Genomic DNA, 26,942 nt, shown 5'->3' with positions numbered 1-26,942 from the left:
GCACTGTAAAAAAGGAATGGAGGAGTTTCATTAGATATCCTGTTAAACAAAGCATGCATAAGGAGATACAGAAAACATATACAGACGCTCCTCTACTTACGAATGAGATACGTTCCGAACAGCCGTTCGTAACTTCAAATGTTCGTAAGTTGTTATTCAACATCATTTTAAAGGTATACGCAAGTACAAAGAACTAGGATGCTGGGAGTACGCACGCTACGCTGCTGCGCGGCGGGAGTAGCGGCCAGAAGTCGTACTAGGCGGGATTGGTGTGCAGAAAAAGAAACTGATGTTGCGGACAGGAAATGGGAGCCTAATGAACACAATTTGGACTTACAGTCCTCTTCGTTTTTATGTCTGAAAGTTCATAAGTTGAAAGTTCGTAAGTAAAGGAGCGTCTATAGGCATAGTTTCCAGAAGTAAGATTTCAACAGGAGAAGGGGGTTTCTAAAATAAATAATCAAGGTTCTATTAATGGGCTGATTTGAGACAGTTACCCAAAGTTTAGCCAGTCATTGTGTATATTTATGAGCATCAAAGTAACTAATTCCTGGTTTTTGCACTTGTATACAATTGGATATTACACTGGAATAATTGAGCCTAAGTTCCCTAGTTCCCTGTCAGGGTCGGCACCCATCTGACCCTGTCTTTCATGTTCCATTTTGCCCAGCAGGTGGCTTGCCATCCTGTTCCCTCTTCCATCTGGACCCTTAGCCCTTGTTGGAAATGTACAGAATTTTACTGGTGGTGAATATTGTCTGTTTCCCCTATTCTCCAGTCTGTCCCATAGCTCAGTGGGTTGAGTATGTGGCCCAGATGGCATTAACTCTCTGGCCGTGGGTTTGAGGCTAGCCAGGGGCCAGTTGCACTGGTTTGTTTTTTTACTCTGTTTCCCGATTGGAGGTTTTCTCTGCTTTTGTTTCATTCCTGTTTGTATTTTGGTTCCATGTTACTTATATTAGTGTAGTAATTCCCAGTGTGTGATTAGTGTTTCTTACTTCCAGTGTTTGTTGGAGCTTCCCTAGTCTTGCGTTCTGCAACTATTGTCTGTTTTCCCTGCGTCGTTGTAATCGGTTAATTGTCTTATGTGTCACCTCTGCCTCTTTGTTAGCTCAGTTGTCTGTTGTATTTAAGTACTTGCCCTCCTTCTGGTTCATTGTGAGTGTTGCTGTGTGTTTGTCACCCTGCTCTATTACCTGGTCCTGATCCCTGTGTTCTGCTTATTCTATGGTTTTAGTTAATTCCTTATTTGATTCTCTGTTGGTTTTCTGACCTCTCTTTATCCTTTTGTTTTATATTCAGTTTACCCAATAAATCTCTTTGTCTTGGAGCTTTTAAGTGGTTCATCACCTTTTTCCTCCCGCCTTTTACCATGCCGTGCCACAACACTTCCCTAAAATCTACCCCAGGGTATCAATATAGTCTTACTGTATCTTATCACAGTGTAGCTGATATGTCGGCCATAGACCTGGTTCTATAGCAATGGGAATTAATTTCTTTTGCAAAAGGGAAGCAGAATGAGACACAGGGGATGATCACAAGCTGCTTCAATGGAAAGAAGGTCCAATACACTATTTATGCAATGAAGCTATTTCTAGATGGGCTCCCCTCCATATACATTCCTGTCATTGCACTTTTCTTGACTTGGTTCCATTCTTTTACCTTGTTCACTACATGGGTAATTCTAGCCATTTCAATAGATTTTCTTTATATAGAGTCAATCAATCAATCTTTATTTATACAGCACCATTTTAACCACAAGATTTACAAAGTACTTTACAGACATTTAAAAGTAAAATAAGCATACATACATACAGTAGAAAAGAAAAAATAAATATTAATTCAGATTGTAAAAAATAATACATTAACTAATAAAATAAGCGATCATTTTAGATCATTATATGCAATGTGGAGAAGATGCATTTTCTAAGTACTAAGACATTGAGTAGCTTTCAGATTTTCTGGGAGACATTTCCAGAGTTTGGGACCATAGTGACTAAAAGCCGCCTCCTCCCTCCCCAGCCAGGTTTCAGGAATAACCAATATATTACTGTCTTTTTATAATCATTTTCACACTTGTCTCAATACTATGTCCACTATTTCAGAACACTTCACACTGAATTTTACAAACATACACCTGAGCATATCAGTTAACTTTCGGTGCAAAATGCACTAAAACCACCAAAACATTTATTACTATTATTATTCACCCAAAAGTGACTCATGCTGCCATAACTATAGCACATGCACTCTCTCATATGACGACTTTGTGACACAAAGTATAATGAATAAAAAAACACAAACAACTCGAAGCACTGTAAAATGCATATATATTATGTGTTGTTGTATCCTATATATTCGCACAATGTTTATTGCAAAATAAAAGAAAAACGTATGACATTTCATACAGCAAAAAATGTAATGCAAACAAATAATACAGTAAATAAATTCACCAAATAGCAAACTTTCACTGTATACAGTTAAGTATACTGTTGACCTGGCCTAATCCATTCGGTCCTTTGCATTTGGCCATAAATTTTCATCATCATCACATTGAATATTTTCTCTCTCAACACACCAAGGAAAGTATCTCTTTGAGTGCCTTATCCAGCTCTGGATGTCCTCCACATGAATGTCCATACACCCAACAGCCATTGCATCTAATAGTGACATTTGATCATGTGACCGATGGTCATATACCTTCCATCTCTATGCAGAAAATTCTTCAATGGGGTTCAGGAATGGAGAGTGTGGTGGCAAGAATAATGACATCATCCTGGGATGGGCAGTAAATCACTCTGTGACTTAGCGGGAATGATGAAAGGAAACATTGTCCCACACAATCACAAATACTGGTAAATATTCTGCCTCTTTCTCTTTTTTGCTGATGAAAGTTTTTCATACAGTTCATCAGGAAAAACAATAAGGTGTGCTGTATTGTATGGGCCAATGACGGCCTTCTGCAGCTGCTGTATGTCATTAGATATTGCTGCACTCACGGTGATGTTAGCCCCCTCTGGCCTGGAACATCTGCAGTTGCCTTCTTCTCAGTCACATTTCTTCCACGGCGGCGTCTTTTTGCCTCATCCACAAAGATAACTGTGTTTTCATCTTCGCTGGCTTCAAGCTTCATGATTCTCTACAGTAAATTAGAGAATACAACAGGTAACACAAGACACAAATGGCATAGCTTACTATATTGTACATAATAGATTAAAGAAATTGCCTGTGTGTTTTGCACTGTTCTATCTCCATAGAGACCACGACATACCTGGATGTATTGATACCTGAGTTCCTTAATAGGCTCAGAGTTCCTCTGAAATGGGACAGTGTATAATTGATCCATTCAGATCTGGTGTTTCTGCAGCACTCGTGCTAACATTCTCAGTATTTGAAAATATGTCATTGTCTGCGATTATTTTGTCACGTATTTCTCTGAGCCTGATGCTGTTGTTGGCAATGACCATCTCAACTATTAAATCCTCCTGTTAGGTTGTAAATATTCTTCCCCTTCCCCCTGTGGAAGGTAAACGCTGTGTCCTGCAGTACTGAGCCAAGACACTATGTCAAATCATATTGGGTAGGTTTTTAGCTGAAATGGCAGTCCGGTGTTTTTATACACTACCACTACAAGCTCATCCATCCGCTGAATTCTGGGTAAAAATTGTATGAATTCCACATGTGCAAATATGAAAAATACAGTAAACATCACCACTTTTGTACAGATGATAACAAGACTGCAAATAAACTGAATTAACTTTCAGCTAAAATCAGAATAATCTGACAGTAATTCACAGTGCTTTTACAGTCTCACTTGCTGAAATTCAGCATCTAAAGTGCTTTCAATTTTGTTAGCTTTTAAAGTTCATTGTTTTGAAATGAGTGTCTAGATTGTTGGAAAATTGTTGGAAATTGTACAGAATTTTACTGGTGGTGAATATTGTCTGGAAAATGTTTTCATGAATTTTGAAAGTTGTTATTGAGTGCATATTGTACGAAAGCAACGCCAAAGTATTCTTTGTTTAGCTCACATAGTCTATAGGTATGGTGAATGTGTGAAGTGTTTTGAAAAAGTGGACATGGTATTGAGACAAGTGCGAAAATGATTGTAAAAAACTGTATTATTTGATGATCTGAGTGATCAGCCTGCGATAGTCACGTCACTGTGATAGGCCGGGGCAACACCATGTAAACATTTAGAAATTAGCAAAAGTCCTTTAAAATCAATCCTAAAACCCACAGGAAGCCAGTGCAGAGATTTAAGAGTAGGGTTGATGTGATCCCTGTGACTGGTGTGTGTCAGCTCTCTGGCAGTGGCGTTCTGGACCTGCTGTAGGTTTGAAATAGATTTCTTAGGTAGACCAGACAGGAGTGCATTACAGAAATCTATTCTACTTGAAACAATTGCAGGTATCAGTTTTTCACAGTCAACATATGACACAGCTTATCTTGTAACACTGTGGAAAGTTACCCAGGAACAGTCCACATTCATAAACCTAACCTCACCCACTTTTCTTGTTATAGCATATTAAACTTGTTGGCCTGTAAATACAATAAGTAATAAAAGGCTATTATTCCTCAGCTTGTGGTTAACAAGCCCACAGATGGGATTTGACTTGCCTGATGCATTGGGAATAGTCCAGAACATTTCGGGCTCCGGTGGACACCAAACTACTGAGAGGGAATTCAGAGTCATTCAGAACGACAATCATGGATGGTTAATAATGACTTTTAAGGCGGACGGTGCCAATGTTTGCTTTCATGAAATGGCATCCATCCTTCCAGTTTCTAATAGTCTAATGCAGGGCTTTGGCAAACCAGCAGCCTGTCCCACGGTGATATGCTATATGTTTGTTATGTGTTCAGGTCAGGCAGATGAAACATGGACAGACCAGATTAAAAACCATCCAATGCTTCTTGTGAGGAATAGGCCACAGAGGAAGAGCGATGCAAAAATCACTCTCAAGCAATAGGCCCTTTGGTCCTTCTTTTAAAAAAGGAGAGCTAAAGGAAATGAGTGCTTCACTGTTTTCATTTAAACTAAAAATGAAGACCTAATGAGGCAGTGTTCGTTTCTGATGACAAGCTAGAAAAAAAATTAAGCATCTGGATTGAAAAGACACCAGTGTTAGGCTGCTAACGGGCTCCTCTTTCAATTTTATTTGATAACTAATTAGGGTGATGAATGCACCAAAGTGAATTATGAATTTCCTCAATAAAAAGGTCATAGTGATTCATATAAACCATTTATTATTTTCTGAAAAGGGTGTCTTAAGTAAAACATTGGATTTTCCTAGATTTACTATTAAAAGAAGCTAATCTAGCTGACTGCAGATTGAGTCTTGTCAGTTGTTGCAGTTTTCTTGTCAATTTTTTCACTTTGGGTTATGAATCGGACTTCCAGTAACTGGCACTGCAAAGGATTGCTTGGGGTTGCTGTGTAATTGCGTCCCAGGGCCACCAGGGTGCCCAAGGGTCTGTGTGTGTACAGTAAGGTCATGATTGACACTTGGGCCCTGCTACCCCACCCATCGCACAACCTGCCGTTGCCATCTTTTTCAGGATTCCGTCCTTCTGCTCCTGGACAAAGGGCTTTGATATCTTTGACGTCTTATACCCGGAATGTACCAGCAACATTGTTACCAAAGCATAATGGTCTTAGAGTGGAACAATGATTAATTTTAAATAGCAGGCACCATATTGACTGTAAAATATTCAACCTGGAGATGCAGGGCAGACAGTTATCCTCCACTGGCTTACCATCTAAAGCCTCTCACTCTTTTACCCGATTCAATTGTCACCTTCACTTTACACAAACTGCAGTACTGTGCACACAGAGATTTTCTTTGTCAGAGTTGCAGTGTTTTAATTGATAAAAAGTACTCATTTTGTCATGTTTCTCTTGTTCTTGCTTGTTTTTTTTTTCTCCAAAGCTAGTATCTCCACATCAGAGGCTCACTGCTGAGACAGTTGCCATTAAGAGCCACTCTCAGTGGTTCACTCAATGCTTATGTGCTCCACCTCCAACTGTATGATTGATTGAGAGAGCTCAAATGAATAGCCCTCCGTTATGGAAGAGTGGTTATGTTTTTACAACTGACACATCAAAGTGACACTTTGTATGGTCCTTGGAGTTTCCTCAGACATGAAGCAGACATGTCTTCAATTTAGTAGAACTCCTGCAGTGGATTGGAGCAGAAGAACAGAGATTATACTCAGCATCGATGTATTCTTTATTCTTTTGCAAAGTTCCATTTCTCCAGGTCATTTACTTGCTCCAAATGCTTGTATCTCTTTCTGTGCAGTGCTTTACGTTCCCTGAGAGTAAACTTGGGTTATGTTGCTCTAGATCTCCTCTCTTGAGTTCTTAGTGCTTGATGATTTAGGCCGAGCAGCTAGTTTATTGATAGGTAGCATGAAAAAAATGGTTCTCTTCTGCAACAACAGAGGCTGTTTATTAAAATACTTCCTCCAATCCTCCTGTGTTGTTCTGAAATGATGAAGTTGCTGGCACAACACCTCACATGAGATAGACCAGAATAATTAAGAGCATAATTGCTTTCGTTATGCTGCTAGCAACCAGCTATTAATTTACAAAGTTACATCAGATATAAGCAAAAAGTGTAAGTGGGTGTTTTTATTGCTGAGAGTGTGGTGTCCAAAGGTGACCTTTCGTTCACTTTCAATTGCATACTAAGCTCTCTTCTGAGGTAATTAAAATTAATGCCGTCATGTAGAAAGAGTTGCAGTGTTTAAAGCACTCAGTGGTGAAGCTGAGTGACTTTCCCCTGATCTGTCTTTAGAAAACCACTTCAAGGATTAGTTTTAATTGCATGGGGTCATTTTCCAGCCAATGATGGAGTGAGCGGTCGAAAGAGGCTGCACAACACACATGAGAGTTTGAAGGTGGATCCTTAAACGCAAAATCAGATTTGCTACTGTTAAATGTCTACAGCAACTTCATGCAGAAATCTTTAGATAAAACAATATAGAACTTAAATTAGCAATTTATTATTAATATTATTATTCATTATTTATGTATTCGCTATATAGTGGCTACCCTAATTGTAGTTCATGGGGTCAGGTGTCATTTCAGTCTGATTCTGTAGATTGCAGAAGAGAAATGGATGTATTTTTTCATCCTAACATCCTAAACCTTGGGGTGGCACTGTTGTTTTACACTTTTCAGATTGGAGGTTTGAATCCCAGCTCCAGTGTGGTATATGTGCCCTGTGATGGACTGGCATCCCATCCAGGGTCATCCCCAGCCTTCTACCCTGTGCTGCTCAGTTAGAAGATGGATGGATGCTCAGTCTCTTGTGCAACCTGGCAACCCCAAACCGAGAATCCTTATTACCCCCCAGTAGAATGAAGCATCCTGTGTGTCCTGTCCCACTTCATTTTCCTTGCGCCATTTTTCCTGTATCCACTTCCTTGTGACCACTGCTGAGGCTCCCCTCTACTTCAGCCTTTTAAAAGTCAAACTGTCCGTAGATGTTTGGCACAAATACAATATGTCATCATGACATGCTAAGGATATGCTGTCTGCTGTGATTAATCATTATTCAGTGATAAGAATGTAATTTCATAAGTACAAGCTAAACGCTACATCAGGAGATTGTTACCATAGCTGCCACCTGGTGGGGCAGCCAATCAGCATCCACCAGACCCCCCTACTGCCCAAGAGCACTCCTGTCAGCACCACAGTGCCACGGTGCAGTGCTATAGTGTCTGCCACAGGCTTGTCCAGACCTCCTACCTCCTGCCTGATGCTCGGTTTGCTGTAATCTAAAAATAAATGCACCTGCTGGAGATGGTAAGGAAGTAAGAAGCACCAATTTCACTATACTTCCATCCATCTTTCATGACTGCTAATGCAGCACAGAGTCAGGTTGAGTCTGGAGCCCATCCCTGCATCAGGGCACACATTCTAAGCTATGGGCATTTTAGAGACACCCTGGAGGCATGAGGCCAAAGTACAGTCCCCTATCCATTAAGCACGGATGACAGGCACCATGCACAGCTGCCATCCGTCAGTCGGTCAGTGCCGCCTGTGTGGACACCATGGCGGCGCATGGAGACTGTTAGGCAGCCTGGGAGGATAAGAAAAGGGGCTAGATGGACGGGAAGGAGGACTACAGGCTTGAAGGGAGGCCTGCCCACTAGCTGTAGTGAAACCGTTAAATTCATGTTCTTGGACATCAAGAACTCGGGGTAGGATGACGCCAACTGGGATGTCTGCTGCCCTCTCTCTGGCCATCTACAGTCCTTCACAATGATCTGCGCAGCCAATGCCGCACCCCGCTGCCCTAAACTCTGACAACAGACACTCAGCACTCTGAGGGATATATCACTGTTTAATGTTACTCCGCTTTGCCCCATGGCACTTCCATCGGGGGGGGGGGGGGGGTAGAACTTTTTATGAATATCCCTTAATGCAGCGATATCAAATTAAGTAATTAAATCTTTACTATCATGACTGATGGTCAGATTTACTTGTAAGCTTTGGTACACTTGAATGAACTGGATCTAAAAAATCTAAAAAACACCAAATCCATGTTTATCTTCAAAGTGTGCTCTGTACACATTTTTTTCACAGAAAAATGAAGCAGTGACTGAGCTTATGAAAGAGGGTGCAAAGATGTACTGGCGTGGGCAAGACTGGGGCGTGGGGTGTAAGCGGCTCTGCATTCCCTAACAACGCAGTCTGAGACCATTGCTTTGACATTCTTTCACTGTTCTTTGCATTAAAGTAGATTTTCTTTTATTGCCAAAAGGGATCCAATCGAATCAAAATGCTAGCATTTCCAGGGAACTGATCAATTAGCCCATCCAAACTTTGGTAGGGATATTCAGTTCCTCCTTTGTTGAACCATCAATTTATTTGGTCAGAAACTGAATTAAAAAAAAGGCAAATAGACCAGAAGGACGAGAGGCGGGTAGCAGACACACTGAAGAGCAAATGCCTTTTGAGAAAAGCTTTCATACAATTCACTTCTGACTACCTGAGTTTTGATGAGTGACAAACATACTGTAAATGCTGAGCACACAAACCACTTTTGACCAGGAACATGTTCCCAAATAAATGTGAATCAAGGGCACATTTACACAAACTGAACACATGCATTGCAGCATTTCTGTCATGTGGACACCGTAAAAGACACCTAAACAATCCAGGTAAAATCTGAAACAGGCCCCAACAGTAACACAAGGGGGAATTTCGGGTAAAACACAATGAGTAGATAATCAGAGCTGCAGATAGATACAGGAGGCAGCCATTTCACATGGCTGTGAAGGGTGAGATGTCTGGTTTTTAGAGCCCATTGCTGAAAACACTTTTCATTTACCATTGTGCATCTGTAGGCTGATTAGACACAGGTCTGTCTAGCGTATTCACTGTGCACAATGACATCAGCTCCAGGAGGACAAGATCTTTATACAGAGTTTCTCAAAGTTGCTTTAGAGGACACTTTAGCTGGGAGTTTTATAATCAGTGTACTGTAGATGTCTCACATTGGTTTCATGTCTGTTTTCCACTCCACCATTTAAATGTACCTTAGATAATCTTCATCAGAATGCATTGTTTTTGCATTCTGACTAATACTCTGACAGTGGTCTTCATGAAGCCAGTGCTTTTCACTCTTTACATTTTGATACCAGATAAACACATAAAGCTGGGCTGTAAACGATACCTTCTCCTGGTGGAAATTCTCATAACTAGGTACAGTCACACTCCCTTTACTGGTGGCTTCCAGTCCTCATCAGATCCATGACTTCGGCCTCCAAAACTACTGGTAAACGTCTTCTATTGCATATAAATACTCCTGATGGAGCAGTCCGCTACTGAGTTGTGAAATTTATTATGTGAGGAGAGACAGGTGGGGAACGAATGCCATTAAAACCAGAGGTGCCCAAGCAAACCGGCAAGAATTAAAATGTGATGAGGTTACAGAAAACCATCATCGTCAATAACATCAAGAGCACCAGTTAACTTTCCATTAAAATCCCATTGGATAGAAACAAAAGAAGAAGGGAAGTTAAAACAGCATATCCAGAGAAATGTTAACAAGCCAAAGAGTGGTGGAGCGTGTATGAGCAGCAGAGCAGAAATAAGCTCTACATGTAAACTTAAACTTGCCTCTTATTACATGTGTCATATGCAGACCAAAAGTTCATTCCCATATAACGTCTTTGAAACACGGCAGAGGTGTCATGGGCCGATGGAATGGAAGATGTGGGAACAGGCATTGGGCAAACAAAGGAAGGATTATTAAGAAGGAACAAATACGAAAATAGAAAAAAACAGGATCGCTGGGGATCAAAAGAAAGGAACAGGAGGATAGACAACACAACTTCAATGACAGAACTGGGGTTCACGAGACAGGGAGGCATTTAAATACAGGAGTAAGGAGGGAGCATAACAAGAGGCAGGTGGAGTGAATCACATGAGGGCTGGAACAAGAGGTAAGATGAATGAGAAGTAGTTGTGGCTTATAAGAGCTCAGGCAGGGCAGGACATGAAAAGAGCATGCCTGCAAGGGTCTTCTTGGACCATGTGGACATTGTTGGCACCTTGTTTCCATAGTCACAACCTTCTGAGTAGGGCCTTCCCTATGGCACTATAAAGGAAGTACAGGGCTAGTTCTGCAAAACTCAGTGAGTGTCACCTAAGTGTCTTCATATGTGTGGCTTGTGGAGCATAACTACTGTAGACAGAGCTGAATGACAGGAACCCCCAAGCCTTTACTGGTACAGGACTTTAGCTAATGTTTTTACACCTTGTGCTGTGTTTTTTTCATCCATTCATATAACAGAACACTATACTGCGGTGCTCACCAATCTGTCACCATACAGAGCTTAGGTGCAGCCCTAATTTGACACACCCAGTACAGATAAGCATTGGAGTCAGCTATGTTGAAGCTAAGTTGGCTGTAATACTGAAATGTTACTGAAGGGCCTGATCTATGTCAGGTGTATTAAATTAGGGCTGTGCCGACATTACTCCATTATCCTTGCCTAGCAAGAGTATCTATTATCCTTCTAATAACACGCTTATTGTTGACAACCTGCTCCAATGACTATAGGTCTTCCAACCTCTTAAGCAACAGATTTGAGGCCTTACTCATCTTATCAAACTTCTTTGTAGAAAAACCTGCACTATCTATGCAACAGGATTTTTTTTAATGCTATACCTGTTTTGAAAGCTTTCCTCACCATCAGGAAACCATAATTTCATTAGATGGATTTGACCTGAAACAAAACAACGGGAGGATCCAAATACAATTAATCATAACCCAAAATCAGTACCGAATACACATGTGGAATTTTGCAGGGCAGGGAAGGGAAACACAGACAGCAACATCAAATCCAAAAGGACAGACAGAGAGCACAAAGCGCTGACTCAGGCAAACAGCAGAGAGGAGAACAAATCAGAACGTAACAAAGGCTCAGCATGTGGGACACGCAACAACTCACCAAGAGATGGGGCCTCATTCACTGACCCAGGTAAATGAGTTCATGAGCTAATATTAGGGAGGTGGAGCAGAGTGCGAGTGGCTGGGTAGAGGCTGGGTGTGACAAGACCACTGCGGTCCTGATGCTGAACAGAACCATGCAATTGGAAAAGGAAGATAGACTATGTCTTAGTGATTTGATTGACAGAAAAAATATATACCAATAAATAAAAGATTAAATAATCCTCCACGTTTTGCTCCCGGGGTTGAAATGCAAGCGGGGGTCCAGCTGACTGGGACCAACACGAAATGTTTCCTTGTACAGAGGGAGGTGAAATTGTACAGCATCACAAACCCCTGACTCCAGAGTCTTCCTCCTGAGCTGAGTGTAAATCCACACGAAACCCCCTGACACTAAGCGATGTGCTTCAAAAAACAGATTTTTAAATATAACTGCGATACTGCTCTCCATTAAACTGGTCTACATGGACAAGAAAAAATACCCTCACTCAAATCTGAAATAAGATTATATATAATAGTAATAGAAGATTTATTTTTTCATGAATAGGTAATTTATTGAACTTTGAAGCCAAATAAAGACGTTTAAAAGGTCAATGGAGAATATATGAGATGGTCTCATTTTCAACTCATTTGAGCAGAATGACAAATGAGTAGGTGCAGTTTCATGTAAGCATAGACTGCTGTGAATGCAACTATTTCTTAAGGTGTTCTCTCCAATGCTTAGCACCTATGGTAGTTTGTAATAGCTTACCATCACTGATATTTTTTTCTATCATTGCAAACCCAAACTCCTTCAGGCATGATATTGCATTTTGTTACGAGTCTCCAAAGTAAACGTGTGTAGTTAAATGGAAATCCTAGCCTCCAATTAAAACTCAAATATGGTTAAAAGGTACCAACAAACATTAGTTTGTGCACCTGTCTGGTCAAATTTAGCTTTGCCTTTAAATTTATTCACTATCAATTTTTTTTCCTCTCACCTGATTCTCCGCCACGTCCAGTGAGTCCATGTCTTTTAAAAAAAATCAATACTGCTGGAAAAAAATATTTCTCCAGCAATAAAACCACACCCCCGCAAATGTCTACACCCACATGGGTAACTGTCACCCCATGTGGAGATCACACAGTGGTTAGAGAGAGTGACAGACCAAAGAGCGTTTGCTCCAACGTTCTTGTCGGCACTAAAAATGAAGGAGACACCAAACCATTAAGAAGAGGAGGAGGGACGACTACGGTGGTGCTGAGTGGATCATGTGGGCAGCATCAATGTGAGTCCAGAGAATGTGTTCACTGATGCACCTTCTCTTCATACATTCCAGTCAGAACTCAAGTGTTGCTAGCTAACTGGGCTAATTCAGTAAAAAATGTAATCTGACATGCAGTTTTATTATGAATCAGTGGGCCAATGTTTAGTTTTTTGTACAAACCTTTCATCTAAATTACTCACCTCAGGTGAGTGCATAAGCTTAATTTCCAGCCCTGGTTAGTAATACTTTATTGATTGAAAAATCACAAGCACCTCCCACTGGTACCACACTGATTGGCTGATGGAGGGATGCCAAGTGACACTGGACAACACTGACAGGGAAAGTGCCCCAGGAATATACCAACTGTTGCCTTGTATTAGTATTAATGGAAAGAATGTGCTAAGAATAAACAAACTGTAGATATTGATAATGGGATTTTGGTGGGAAAGTTTCCTGATTGTTTTGTTTTGCTGTTTTGTTTCTTTTTGCTCTGCTGATGCTGTTCTGTGGACAAACAAAATAGTGATGACCTCAAAACGTCTCCTGGTAAATTGCAACTGAAAACAAAATAGTGCATGTTAAGATTCATCTCAATGCCACATCACAAGGTCACCAGCAGCATGTTAAACCTCTACAGTTAGTAAGTTGCACATGTCAGTCTGTATGGCATACTTGTTATTACTTGTTAAAAGGTTTCACAATAAATACCATGGAATCTGTATATTATATTATGTGGGGGAACAGATTTGCTCAGTTAGTACGGCCACCATTAAAAACGAAGAAGCCTCGATCTTTGGCAGTTTTTAGGATGACAGTTTTGGCTGTACATATGATAAATTGCACCAGCGGTCTCAGGGTTATTTACAATGCCAGGGGACAGGCAATAGAGATTGAGTTTGTTCTTCATGGACCTTGGACAACTTTTGGCGGATCTGCCAAGACTGAGGGCCCTCGATCATAAGTCTAGGACACCTGCATGACACAGGTGGTCAGGCCTTGGCGTCATCTCCCAGACCAAGTGGCTTCTGTAACACCCGATGTAATATGCTATTGCTGACCTTGCTAGTTGAACTTGAGACAAATAAACAACACACAAAATATTCCCTTGAATAGTTTCATACCAGCAACTAAAAAGGAATTAATAAAATCTGGGCGATACCCTAGTTCCGTAATCTGCAGGTGTACACCCTGTAATATATCTCCGAAGACCACGCTCTCGGGATCTACAAAATAAGGCCTTTTTCTGTGGAGTATCTGTTGCTGTACTGTGGACCCGACAAGATGACAAGCAGGTGTGTGTCTCTCTTTTGAGATACCTAATCTCCCTACCTCAGCGAATCTTCAGCTGTAATCAACCCTGAGCACATGCTGAACAATCAACTGACTGCAGGGATGTCGGATTACAGTAGCGACGGAAAATATTACCAGTCCGGCCCCTTTGAAAACACAAAATAGCAGTATCATCATGGAAGGCCTCAGATCACTTGAGCCCTGTATGGGATCAATAGTGGTTGAAGATGGATGGATAGGCAACATTCAGCATTGTAGCATCACAGCTCTAGAGTGGTGCTGAGTGGAGGGAGCATGTTTGAGGCAGCATTCTCTGTGTACAGTCCAAAAACATAAGATTAGACAAATTGGTACATCTACCTTAGTGTGTGTGTATCCAGGGTGTCCTCTACCTTACACCCTGTGCTGCCTGATAAAATGCCCTTTATATAAGTGGCTATGCTGTATGGATGGATGGTTATAGCTCCTGGTAAATATTAAATTAAATTAATTTAAATTAAATTAAATTAAAATTACATAACTTTCCAATAAGTAAAATGATAGAGTTAAACTCCATGTATTCTAACAATGACTGGGAGGGTGTTTTGCATATTAAGAATGTCCTTAATTAAAACACAAAATGTGTGCAAGCCACAATACCCCAGAGATACTGGTAAACAAACCAAATGAATGTGAAATACATTTAAATTCAGGGAAAAGCCAATATGTTTCATATCTAAATTGCTTGACCTCATGCTGCAAAGGGAATTGCTAATGACCTCAAAGTTCCATTAACAGGTTCCATCCCACAAATCTCCTCCTTTCTGAAAGACAAAATCAGGTTACATGTGCTATGTTTTGCAAGTGTAAATTTATAAAATAATGATTTATCGGCTTAAAGCTAGTCCAGGAAATTACTTTGATCATTGGTACTGATCAACGTCTGCTAATTAGCATTAAGATGAGATTTAAGATGCAAGCTCACCACTTCATTGCTCATAGTTTTTGGAACATTTCCAACACAGACACTCTTCAGTTAGTTAAAATTCACAAAGATAATTTAATTGTGCATGATTTAAAAATTATATTGCACTTTTCAAAATAAATTCTGAACATTGCTGACCCCAGTTGAACAGTGAAGGAATCCCATCTGTAAACAGAAACCATGATGTTTTGGATTTCAATGTTTTCAGCAATATCCCAGGCGTACTATTAAGTGAATGAATTTCTGAAAGAGAATATTAAATTCACTGACATTTCATGAATAGCTAATAGATTTCTACGTCTAAATGGCTTGGCCTCATAAAGCAAGGTAATTCACAATCTGAAAGTTGTTTTTGCATTTAAAATGCTAGTGAATCTAACAGACTCTTAATAAAAAATGACATCATATATGAAAAATCCATGAATTTCCCCTTAATGGCTCAATGCAGGTAACCAGTCTACGCTAAAAGGATATGACAATGCATGCAGATACAGGCAAAGATTTTTGTCTTAATGATTGCATATAGGTTTTTACTATCCTTTTATTCGGAGCAGATTAGAGGGTGAACAACAGCTATGGATGGGATGAAAGTGGGAGAAAGCAGATTATGAAAAAACAAAAAGATTTATTCTGAAATATTAGATGAGGCCCCTCTACAGAATAAAAGACAAAAAATGTCATCAAATTACAAAAGAAACCCCTAAAACAGAGCAACTCCGCAAAGACCTGAGATACCTAGGGAACATTGCCTTCTTCAAATGCTCCTCTAAGCTTCTCCTTGATCCACAAAACTGGCCCTCAGAGAAACCCAAACTAGAGACTGAGGCTAAAAAGGATTAACTGGGTTTTATGAACAAGGTTATCCATAGCCTGGTGATCACTCACCCTGGTCCTGCCATTGCTCCATCACCACCATCAAACTCAGGTATGAGAATCGAAAGAGTACTTATAGTGAAATTTCCACCCTCCCTGCCTCAGAACGTTTCCTAGAGTAACTAAAGGAAGAACAGCATGACAAATTAGAGGCGCGTGGACTGTAAGATGACTCAGCACCTGAAAATGTCATTAACGAGCAGGTGAAAAATCACACTCTATACTCCTCTTTACACAATGGTCACTGCTGGTTGGCTGCTTTACCCTGCGCTTCGATAACAGAGACAGATGGGCCACCAGCCGCTGATTCGGTATGCTAAGGCTGAGCGGCTCAATGTTTCCCCACCGATGGCTTCTCCATCTTGGTAGAAAGACATTTCTTAAATAACCAGAGGTGTCGGGGGTTTGAGGGCAAACCTTGGTGAAGATCTATAAAAACAATTTAGAAACCAGGCAAGGCTCATCTTTACTTTGTGCTGACATGTGTTTTCCAAAGTGTTAACATCAATATTGTCTTTTGTTGTTTGTACATCTACACCCAAAATTTATACACGTTGGTCATACATGGAAATATTTTACAATGCCAATGGTATGCACAGAAAGCAATATAGAATAGAAATACTTTATCTCCATTGGGACACTGAATATTTTTCACCTATCCCATCTTTCTCTCCATGAGACATATATGCAGTTAAGAGCAAGTGTTGGGGTCATAGCATAAAGTCAGCAAGTGCCCCTATGGAGCAATTGGGGTTAAGGGCCTTGCTCAAGGGGCCCAATGGTGACATCACTCTGACAGCAATGGGATTTGAACTGGTGACCTTCCAATCATGAGAGCCGTGTCTTAACCTGCAGAGCCACACACTGTCAGATTAGACTTTAACTGGTAAAAAAAAAAAAGCACTGGATGGCATGGTGACAGGAGGTAGCAGTGCGGCCTCACACCTCCAGGGGGAGCTCTTGGAGTCATGTCACTATTTCTGAGGGGTTTGTTTGTTTGCCCAGTGTTTGTGTGGGGTTCCTCCAGGTACTCCCGATACCACCCACAGTCAAAAATCACGTGGCCAGGCACAGTGGCATATGGCATGAATGTGTGCATTTCCATAGACTGGCATCCTGTTCAGGATACCCCCCCCCCTCAATGTACTGTAAATGAGTACTGGATGGATGAAAGAAACCATCAATGAATGTAATAAATGCTGCAAAGGATTTAGCTGATCATTTCGCTGTGTTACAATACTACATACAATGAAAAGGAGGAATTATCCAAAAATCATTACAGTAAACATATAAAGGGACTTTTTAACATTAAATTTTATCAGACCTAATCACAAATTGCCACTGCAAAGCATGACAGCTTCAACAGTTGAATAATATGAGTTGAGTACCACTTTAATTAAAATCTATAATTTTATTATCATTGCATTCATCTTTGTATTTTCCAAATGTACTAGAGGAAAAGCAACCCCCGCAAAAGCTGACATCAGAAAAGCACGTGAAACTGGTGTATTGCAAAACAACAATAATAAGAATGTTAATTTAAAAACAATAGAAAACAAAATATATGTGAAATATCTGCATGACTTTCAGTGGATCTGGAGAAACAGCTTCAGATTTAATAGTTGAATATTCTATGTCAACATTTGACATCTAATACAGCATTTAACACAAATTTAGGGGAAAAAAACTTTCAGTGTTTCAGCAGTTTAAAAAAGATTGAGTTTCCAAACAGCTGTGATAAGACACAAAAATGTCAAATTCTCTAGGGCTCTGGGTTTAACACACCATCTGCAAAAACTGAACTCTTCAAATAAATTCCTTTCAAAAGTTCTTGTCACTAAGTGTTAAGCTCTCTCTGAAACTCAGTGCAAACAATGGAAATAAGTAAATGTGGTTGATTAAAATGTGATTAAAATGCTGGTCTGTTGGTTTAGAAAATGTAGCAATGCCTACTTAATTGCCCTGGGATGAATAATGCCATTTATCTCAACTGCATTCCAAAGGAAGTGCTTCACAATGCCAAAGCTGAAAGATTAAACATAATCAGTTCATGATTGTGGTATGTTTGTGACAGAAATGATAAGCTGTTTTCCCAGAATGCACTGAAATGCAAGCATCTACCCTTGATTAATAATGAGATATGCTGTAAAGGTCAATAATAAATAAGAAAAAAAGATAAAACTTGTCAAATGAAGTCTGTAGGAAGATTCGGTGAAACAAATTTTTCGTAAACAAATTAATGTGTAAAGGTATAATAATTCTTAGTAATTTGAACATTTTTGATAATGACCTTCGATAAGGGTATATACACTACTCTTACACAAAGCGAGAACGAAATGGCATAGTAAAGAGTCCTTTACATGGAACGGATGATTTAATTTCAGATATTTCGGAATGTGCAGAAATCTAAGTGCTTTTGTCAATCTCTAGGACTGTGTTACAATTCCTGTGCTACATTTGTCTCACAGTCAAGCTTTAAAATACATCAGATAGGATGCGAATATCCTAATACACTCATGCTTGTCACTGGTATTTCTCAGATAAACTGATAGGAATAAATGCAAAGGGTTCAGTATATTTGAGGACAAAGGCACTTGTAATTCTAAGATCGTAGTCATTAATAATTCATGACTTAAGACAAATTATTTCAATCCCTGAATCTGTAATGCATTAAAAGGAAAAGCATTACATTGTTATTCGTCTGACTCATGATCCATAGTCATTTAAGTTCACAGGTGTATATTTAAATCCTAGTAGAGAATAAACTGTGGCAATCGATGGGTCATGACAGGCAAAATAGCTTGGAGCAGCAGGTAGAGGGCGACAAACTGTTAAAGACAATATAATAATTTGTTTCTGGGGTGAATGGCGTGTTTAATCTGCAGGTACAGTTCCTGAAGGCCACTTACCTTAATCGTATCTCCCGCACATTGACAGACGAGTGAAATAACAGCTAAACTCGTCCATCTGCATGAACATCGAGGTCAGCTGCTGTCCAAGAATGCACACATAAGTGTGAGTCAGACTGTCAAATGTGACATAGGGACTGCCATTATTGTCAGTCTAGATCCTGGGAGTGAAACGGAACAACCCATTTATACATATTAAAGTGAAGTGAAACAAGGGCCCGGTGACCCTGACCAGGATAAGTGGTTAGAAGGTACATGGATGGGTGGATGTGGAACATAGAACGAATAAACTTGTGAAACCCCAGTCAGCTGACTCTCCCTCCTTAGAAAAACAGCTCCCCTCCCCACAAAATTAAGAAGAAAATACTACCAACTATAACATGAGTTCAGGATTGCAACTTCCGGTGCCATTTACATAAATATGTCTGCTAAACATTTTATGGAAGTTCGTACAACCTCTATGATCTGAGAGAGGTGTGGTCTGCAATTTCACTCTCCATTAACTAATGAAATTGATTAAGGATGATGTTGAATGAAAATTAAGTACCTCTCCTCAGAATGAACTGCCATTCACAATTCCAGAATGAAGAATCCAAGAATGAACACGGAGCTGTAAAGGATGTCGCATTGTTACACAATCGATACACAATAACTCACAAAGTAGATGAAGGCTTTGATTCACTTCAAAGCCAAAGCACTACTTTCAGTTTGACATTTGACAGACCTTCTGTAAATCTGAACTCATTTGAATACCATGGCTAGCTTGGCTAGCTTACTGCTAATGCATTACTGGTAATGTACCTTATATAGATAATTTTCTGATATATGTTCCCACACTTCGAATAAAAATTAAACTGGCACAGCTGCAGAGAATCAGGTTTGCCCAGTCCCATTCTCCCGGAGCACGAAAATGTCTTCCTTCTCTATGTTTCAACAGCAATGAAAGGGCAACAACATCTCAACTGGGGAGGGGGCCACCCACCCCCAACCCCTAACCCCCCCAAAGCATAAAGCTTCATGTCACACGCAACCTAGTTACAAACAACATGTCAGAATGAGATATTCACACTTCCACTAAGACATAATTTATATACAACAATGCCCTTGGTGTGGGAAATGGAAGACTTTGGTGAACAAAGTATAAATGATTTTTAGGACTCCTAAGAGGTCTGACGATAGCAGGATGGGGAAACCAAAAGGGGTACGATGGTGATGAGTTAGGTTTGCTATGGTAACGGGAGGCGGGCATCACGTATGCGGACCATGGGGTGGAGGGTACAGCTAAGCATTTCTTTTTTTATCTAACAGTGGAACTGGATAATGAAAGTTATGCAGAAATAGCATGTGACTCGTGGCAGGGTAATTAATCATCGAGACAAGTTTTATCCAGTGTCTTGCTGCTGATGGTCAGCCCGAATTTCGGCCTTAAGAACGGCACATTAAAACAGCAGGACCTTGCGGGAACTTGTTTATCATTAATGTATGATTTTAAAGATGCTGGGTGGTGGAAGATTATGATCAAGGACAAGCACTTCCAGTCACTGGGCTGTTTACTTTTCCACTGAAGTGTTCAAATGTCTGCATGAGTAAAAATGGAAATTGTTTTAAATTAAGCTTTTAGCTAAGAAGTAAAATATTGTTGTTCAGTTAGTTAGAACTGTAATCTTATATTACCAAACTTGTAAAATCTCCTGCCTTGCCCCTTGTGCTTCCTGGAAAAGGTCAGACTCATCACAATCTGCCCCTAGAAAAGTATTGAAAATGGATGGAGGATGGTAACCACGGTAACAGTAAGCGTGCGCGGTCACACTCCCAACAGTCCGCCTATTCCGGCTTTGTAAATCATCACTCTCAATCCCGATGGCCGATTTTTACATAAAGCCTCGTTACTCTGACAACACGAGGGATTCAACTCATGCGCCCAAACCTCTCAGGTAGCTGGAGCTTCCGCTGGTCCACTTGGTCTTTTCTTGTGTCTTTTTGTAGTCCTGCAGTAAACTTCCTGGATTTTATAAAACACTGTGACTTCTGTTCATAGAGGTAGACATTAAACTCAATTACCTATCCATCCATCTTCCATAACCGCTTGCCTCATGCAGGGATGCAGTGACCCTGCAGTTTATCTCAGGAGACGCAGCATACTGTATAAGACAGTATATATCACGGATAGGATGCCAGATGTTGACTAACCTGGCTGCATTTTTTAGGCTGAACACAAGGAAAACAGAGTGGGATTCAAACCCTTCTCTCACTGGTGTGAGGATGTGAAGCTGCAGTGCACCACCAAGCTGACCTCAAACCCAATGATACTGATCAGTAATTAGTTAATTAGGTTTAGTTAAATAAAAAGTCAATGTTGTTGACCATGACTATGATACTACTATTATTACTATGTGTAATTTATCATTATCCAGTTGAAATACCTCTCCTTGAGCCTCTGGGCCCCTGCGATCCTGAACAGGATAAGCCGTTATGGAAAATGGATGGATGGATAGATGGATGGACAGATGAATGTAAATATCTTGGAAAAAGCATGAAAAAGCCTAAAGTATTAAAACTACTCATGCTGACGAAGGCATTTTATTAAATCCGATAGTTATTTGTATTTCTTAGTATTTCGGAATTACGTGGTAAGAATTATATTTACCAGATATGAAGGCCCAAAACAGGGAAACATGGTATTGACCAAAACCACATGAAAACACACACACACACACACACACACACACACACACACACACACAAGAGTATTAAACCATGCACAGGATTTGAAATTTTAATGAAAAAGGTTTCCAGCCCACGATATATTAAAGCCCCCTCACTAAATCCCACCCTAGCCCTGTACATCTCTCTCCCTCTCTCCATCTCCACCTGCTTCCCCTCCACCTGATTTCCCCACAGCCGGGGCCCTCTGAGAGATTCCCAGGCCGACTCCGTAGCCGCCTGTCAAGCTCCCAGAAAGACAACAATGTGGCTGCGGCGGCAGTGACTCACTGCAGAAGTCGCCTTCGTGCTGTCACTCAGCGCCCAGGTAGGTGTTTATAAGACGCGGAGATGCCTGTCTGGAGATGCCCCCGACTGGCAGCATCGCCTCGGGCCAAAACGGGGGCTGGGGCTGATGATTCGCATCTGCCTCTCCTCTTGCCGCTCGAAATTAAAACGAGGTGAGGAAAATATACAAAAAGACACAGCATCTCCCTTCGAACCCCACTTAGCACAGCTTGTGGTTCCATCCTGCCTGTTTTTCCTCCTCTCCTGCCAGGGGATGAAAAATCACTGCAAAAACCTTTAATTAACCCTTGAACACATCTGCGTTTGATCCTGAAGATATTAAAGAGTTAACTATTGTCCCTATAATGGATAAAAGGCAGAAATAAAGATCTGGGGCCTCATTTGTCAAAGACCCACAAAATGTGCTCAACTTTGTGCACAACTTTTTGCACAAAATCCTGGATTTATGAAGCGAACCTAGACAGGAAAAAAATTCCTATATTTACGGAAACTCAGCAGGTGGTGTATACAACATTGTGGACAAATCGGGAAAAGGCGACACTCATTGTACACCAGTGAGCTGCAGGCAAACCAGCTAAATGACCGCATGCATGCCAACAATTCATACCAGCAACCTGCACCTCAACGTGAAAAATAATAAATCTAAAAATGTGAGCAGGAATTTATTGATTTTTCATTTATTCATGTTGGAGACAAAGACTATTTGCCTTGAAGAATTTAATTTGCTATTTCGAATACGACGCCACCTAAGCTATTTTTGTCAATCTAAAGCATTGTATTAAGACATCTGTGATGCCGACCTTGCATTGACAAATACAGTAGCTCAATGGTCTGGGTCACCTTATGACTCGTTCATTGTGAGTCTCACGTACCACATCAGTATCTCCCAACTGCTCTAGCACAACACGACATAATAGAGCATCCCCTATTATAGATGCAATACACATGTGGGAGTTTTAGTATGAAGATGTGTGTTTGCCCCCGACAGTTACAGTCGCACTGGCACTGCGCACTGCAAGTAATTTCTTTCTCTCTGTCTGCATTTTTGACCACTTTTTATCAGAGCATTTTGTAGAGCTGACAGAATTTACTGCAGCGGCAATTTGTTGCCATTGAACACACATTTTAAGATTCAACTTTATTTTTTATTGCACAAAGTACAAGTGCTCTGACAATAAAATGCAGTTTGGCATCAAATTTGAAAGTGCAAAATAGTGCAGAAGTGCTGGAAACAGCTGTATAATATATACATATGTCATAAATAAACTGTTAGAAAATGTACTGTACCTCCATGCACTTTCTTGTTTGTGATAAACGTGGTTAATCCCCCAAATATAACATTTTGTCGTGCCTCTACTTCACACTGTTCAAAACTTATTGTTCTTGAATTTTATGTACTGTCACTATTGTCAGACTTTGCAACCAGAAAGGCTTGATTTGCGTATTATATGAACATGCATCTCATTTGCATTGAATGTTTGCCTATTTCTGGCCAGCAGTTGGGCAGGATTTCAGGCTTGTGCACTTATGCACATTTACAAGATAGTTCCATTTCCCAGGCTAAAGCTGCGTAAGCTGATTTTTTTGGGGGTACGCATTTTTTTTACTTTTTGGACGTATGCATTTTTTTACTTTTGGGGGGTGCGCATTTTTCTTAAGATGAAGTTTACACAAAGTTTCGTAAAGGAGGCCCCTGTACTTTTTGTTTTGGTTTTTCTACAATTTCAGCTAGACACAGCAGACAAGATAAAAATAAAATCATTTTATGATTCCAAGCTTTATAGGAATATACAGCTTTGCATGCTTAACAACCAGAATTTGTACTACCTCTAGATGGCACTTGGTTTGAATGTGAGGATGTTGGTTTGCTGTGACCTCTGACCCAGAGTTAAAATGGATTGTTGGCTATTTAGGCTGTGTCTGAATTCAGGGGCTGCATCCTTCTAAAGCTGCATTCAAACACCAAATGAGTCACAGCAATGCGACAAAACTGTTTTATTTCGAAGGCTCCTTCAAATGCAGTCTAGAAATTCGCCCAAAACATATCCCAAGATTCGCTCTGCGAACTTTCATAGGAAGCTGTCTACAAAGGCTATATAGAGTGTGTCCTTCAAAGAATGCAGCCCGTGAATTCGGACACAGCCCTCGACTCTTGTTTACGTGGCAGGTGTGTTACCATGGTGACTGATCTTGAGCCCCTGCATACATCTGTCCCAGGTAATGCAGACCGGCCAACACTAATCACGCCGTGCGAGGATAGGGCTGTGCCCTCTATCAGTCAAGGGCTGAGGAACTCAGATGCTGAGTCTGATGAGCAGTAATGTCTAACTTCTACCTGTCTCTTGTGTGTCTGATCCATAAACAATCTGCGGGCAGCGTTTATGTTTAATTCGACTCTGTACTTGACATAACCGTCACGCGTGAGTTTATGTCTGAAGTGTCTACTTGATCTGCTTGAGTTTATGCTTCTGTAACTCAGCAGGAAAATCTGTTCTGCATAATAATGTGATTTTATTTATTTTATGCATTAATGGAAAAAGGTTTCAATTTAAGGGCATAATTTTAAGTTTTATTTAATTGAGCTTTGTTGGTTTTCTTGTGATGATTGACCACATTAGCACGCAAAATTTCATTAGTGTAGGAAAGAATACCCACTCTAGCGCCACCTCTCATAAAACCAGGGAGAAGCGGCAAAAGAAACTCGTTGGAGCCCGGGATGCTAATGTGGTAGGAATAGTGTCGTATTTCATATCATTTCACTCATGATTTAAGCACATAATGTTAATATTTACATTATTTATTTATTTTTTGCTTTGCGCCTTGGTGTGAACCTTTTTTTTTAAGTTAGGAGATGTACTTAATGCCTGGTTGTTAACTCGTGGCATAGTGAGTTTACATATTCATTTTTATAATTTTAGTTTCACTGTTATGGTACTGTTTTTTAATTCAAAGTGATTATATTATGTTAAATTCATGGATCTGAGTTGTTAATTTGTAAATGATTAAACAAATGAATGTCTTTATTAGAGCACAGTGACAGTGTAGGTGATTTAGCAAACAGGGTTACCCATAGCCTGTTAGTAGTGTAACATCTTCCATGTTTGTTATTGCAATCCTCATATACTCACAAACAATGTTATTATACTTTGGAGTTTTAAAATTGTAGTAGTGTTAAGTTAACTTTTGTGAAAGTTGTATTATTAAACTTTGACGTGATATGTTAGAGCACAATATTATAACTGGAATATGTACATTTACATATGTACATTTACATTTACATGTTCATTTAGTAGATAAAACTCATGCTAGAAAAATACGTATGTCAATAAATGAGTGTGTGTGTATATATGGCAAAGATATATAATCAGACATATTTGACAATATTGAAATACTGAATTTGACATGTGAAATATATACTGTACAGATGTATTTTCATTTCTAGAGTAAAATATTGGTGGCAATATTTTAAGACCATACGTGTTCATTGTAGCCACGTACAGTACTGACACAGGTATTGTGAGCTTGTATAATATTAGTCTCTTGAATACACATGAAGCTTTTTTTCAGACCCAGAAGAGCACCTGATTTTGGATTCTCTCCTTGATGACGGAGAAGGTGAGTCAACCACTGAGCATCACTTCTTAAGGAGTCCCTGTGGATTTCCCTTAGCCGAGTAGGACAGAGGGCGCACCCAGGCTATTCTAAAAAAGCGTTAAAAGGGTGTTAAGAGTGGAAAACCATTCCATTCCAAACAAGGGCTGGCTGAATGTGTATATTGGTGTTTCATTTTTCTGTATTTTGTTTACAATGCTGACCTACTGTAAATGTAATTTTTAAATTTAAATTTTGTAAATACATTGTTATTAAAGGTTAACTGATGCTCCTGCTACTCATTGTGTCTGACTCCAATTCTTACCCCTCGCAACGAACCTGGGCACTGGTCCACTGTACTCACCCGCCAGGGTTGGGACCATTCCGGAATGCATTCATCAATTACGATCTAAATCAAGAAATGGAAGTGGAGTTGGGACTGAAAAATAAACTATGAGGAACAGAATTGGAATTGAATTCAAATTTCAGAGAGATTTAAATTCCAACTCCAGGTCCATTTTCTGATTTGTATTGGAATTGATGAATGCATTCCAAAATGGCCCCAACCCTGCTACCTGCATCATCTGGCCACTCTTATTGGTAGAAGGGCTATACTTCCTTTCATGTTACTGACTTTGGTACTTTTGTGTTGCATTTATAGAAGCCATGACTTAATTCTAAATTTCGTTTATTAATGAAGTCTTATGATTAATCCTGCTGTTTTGTGCTTCAGCCCATCCAGAACCTACTTATATTCTTAGATGAACATTTTTAGATGAGGATTTATTTTCAAACAATGTAGTCTTGAAGTGTTTTGAGAGATAATTAAAGATTTATCCCAATGTCCATGCCTCTTTTCAACAGTCATAGTCACCGAGGGTGAGTTGAATTGCAGCTCATAAGAACAACACACCCTGGCAAGTTCAGTCAGGGTCACAGATAGAAGAGGAAGTAAACAAACGATGGCAGATGCTTTTGATCTTGCTGATAAGGCTAGATAGAGAGATGGGAATGTGTTTCATGTGGACTTCTCGGAGTGACGAGAATAAAACGGATAACCTGGGATCAATATCACTCGCAGATTCTCATCAAAGCAGGAACAGTGTTTCCTGGCATCCAGAGGGTTTCGGCCCTCACAGTTTCAGATGGGAAAATATCGGTGCCCCTTCAATCCATGGCTACATTGATTATCGGTAATAAAGATTTTTGTTTAATTTTGTAAGATGTCAGCATGAGCAGAAAACACAAAACACAAAGCGAAGCATCTTCTGCAGAGTATCCATTTGTGTCATGATTACCCATCTCTCCATTACACCAATAGTTATATAATTTTTTTCATGATTTTTAGATTGGGGTTCAGTGGATAGTGCTATTGGTTCCGACCTCTAGACTTTTGGGCTCTAACCCTACCCATACTTTGTGAGTGCGTCCAAAAAATGTGGTTAGGAAATAAAGCATATTTAAATCATCCATTGCGTTATACTGTGTGCATGCCGTGTGATGGACGGGCAGCTTGAACAGGATGTCCTCTGCTTGGCTTGGTGCCCTGTACTTCCAGGAATAAGCTCACTCTGAACTGGAT

Source organism: Paramormyrops kingsleyae, chromosome 2, assembly GCF_048594095.1.
Source record: "Paramormyrops kingsleyae isolate MSU_618 chromosome 2, PKINGS_0.4, whole genome shotgun sequence".
Classification (NCBI taxonomy): domain Eukaryota; kingdom Metazoa; phylum Chordata; class Actinopteri; order Osteoglossiformes; family Mormyridae; genus Paramormyrops; species Paramormyrops kingsleyae.
This window is presented reverse-complemented; position numbering follows the sequence as displayed.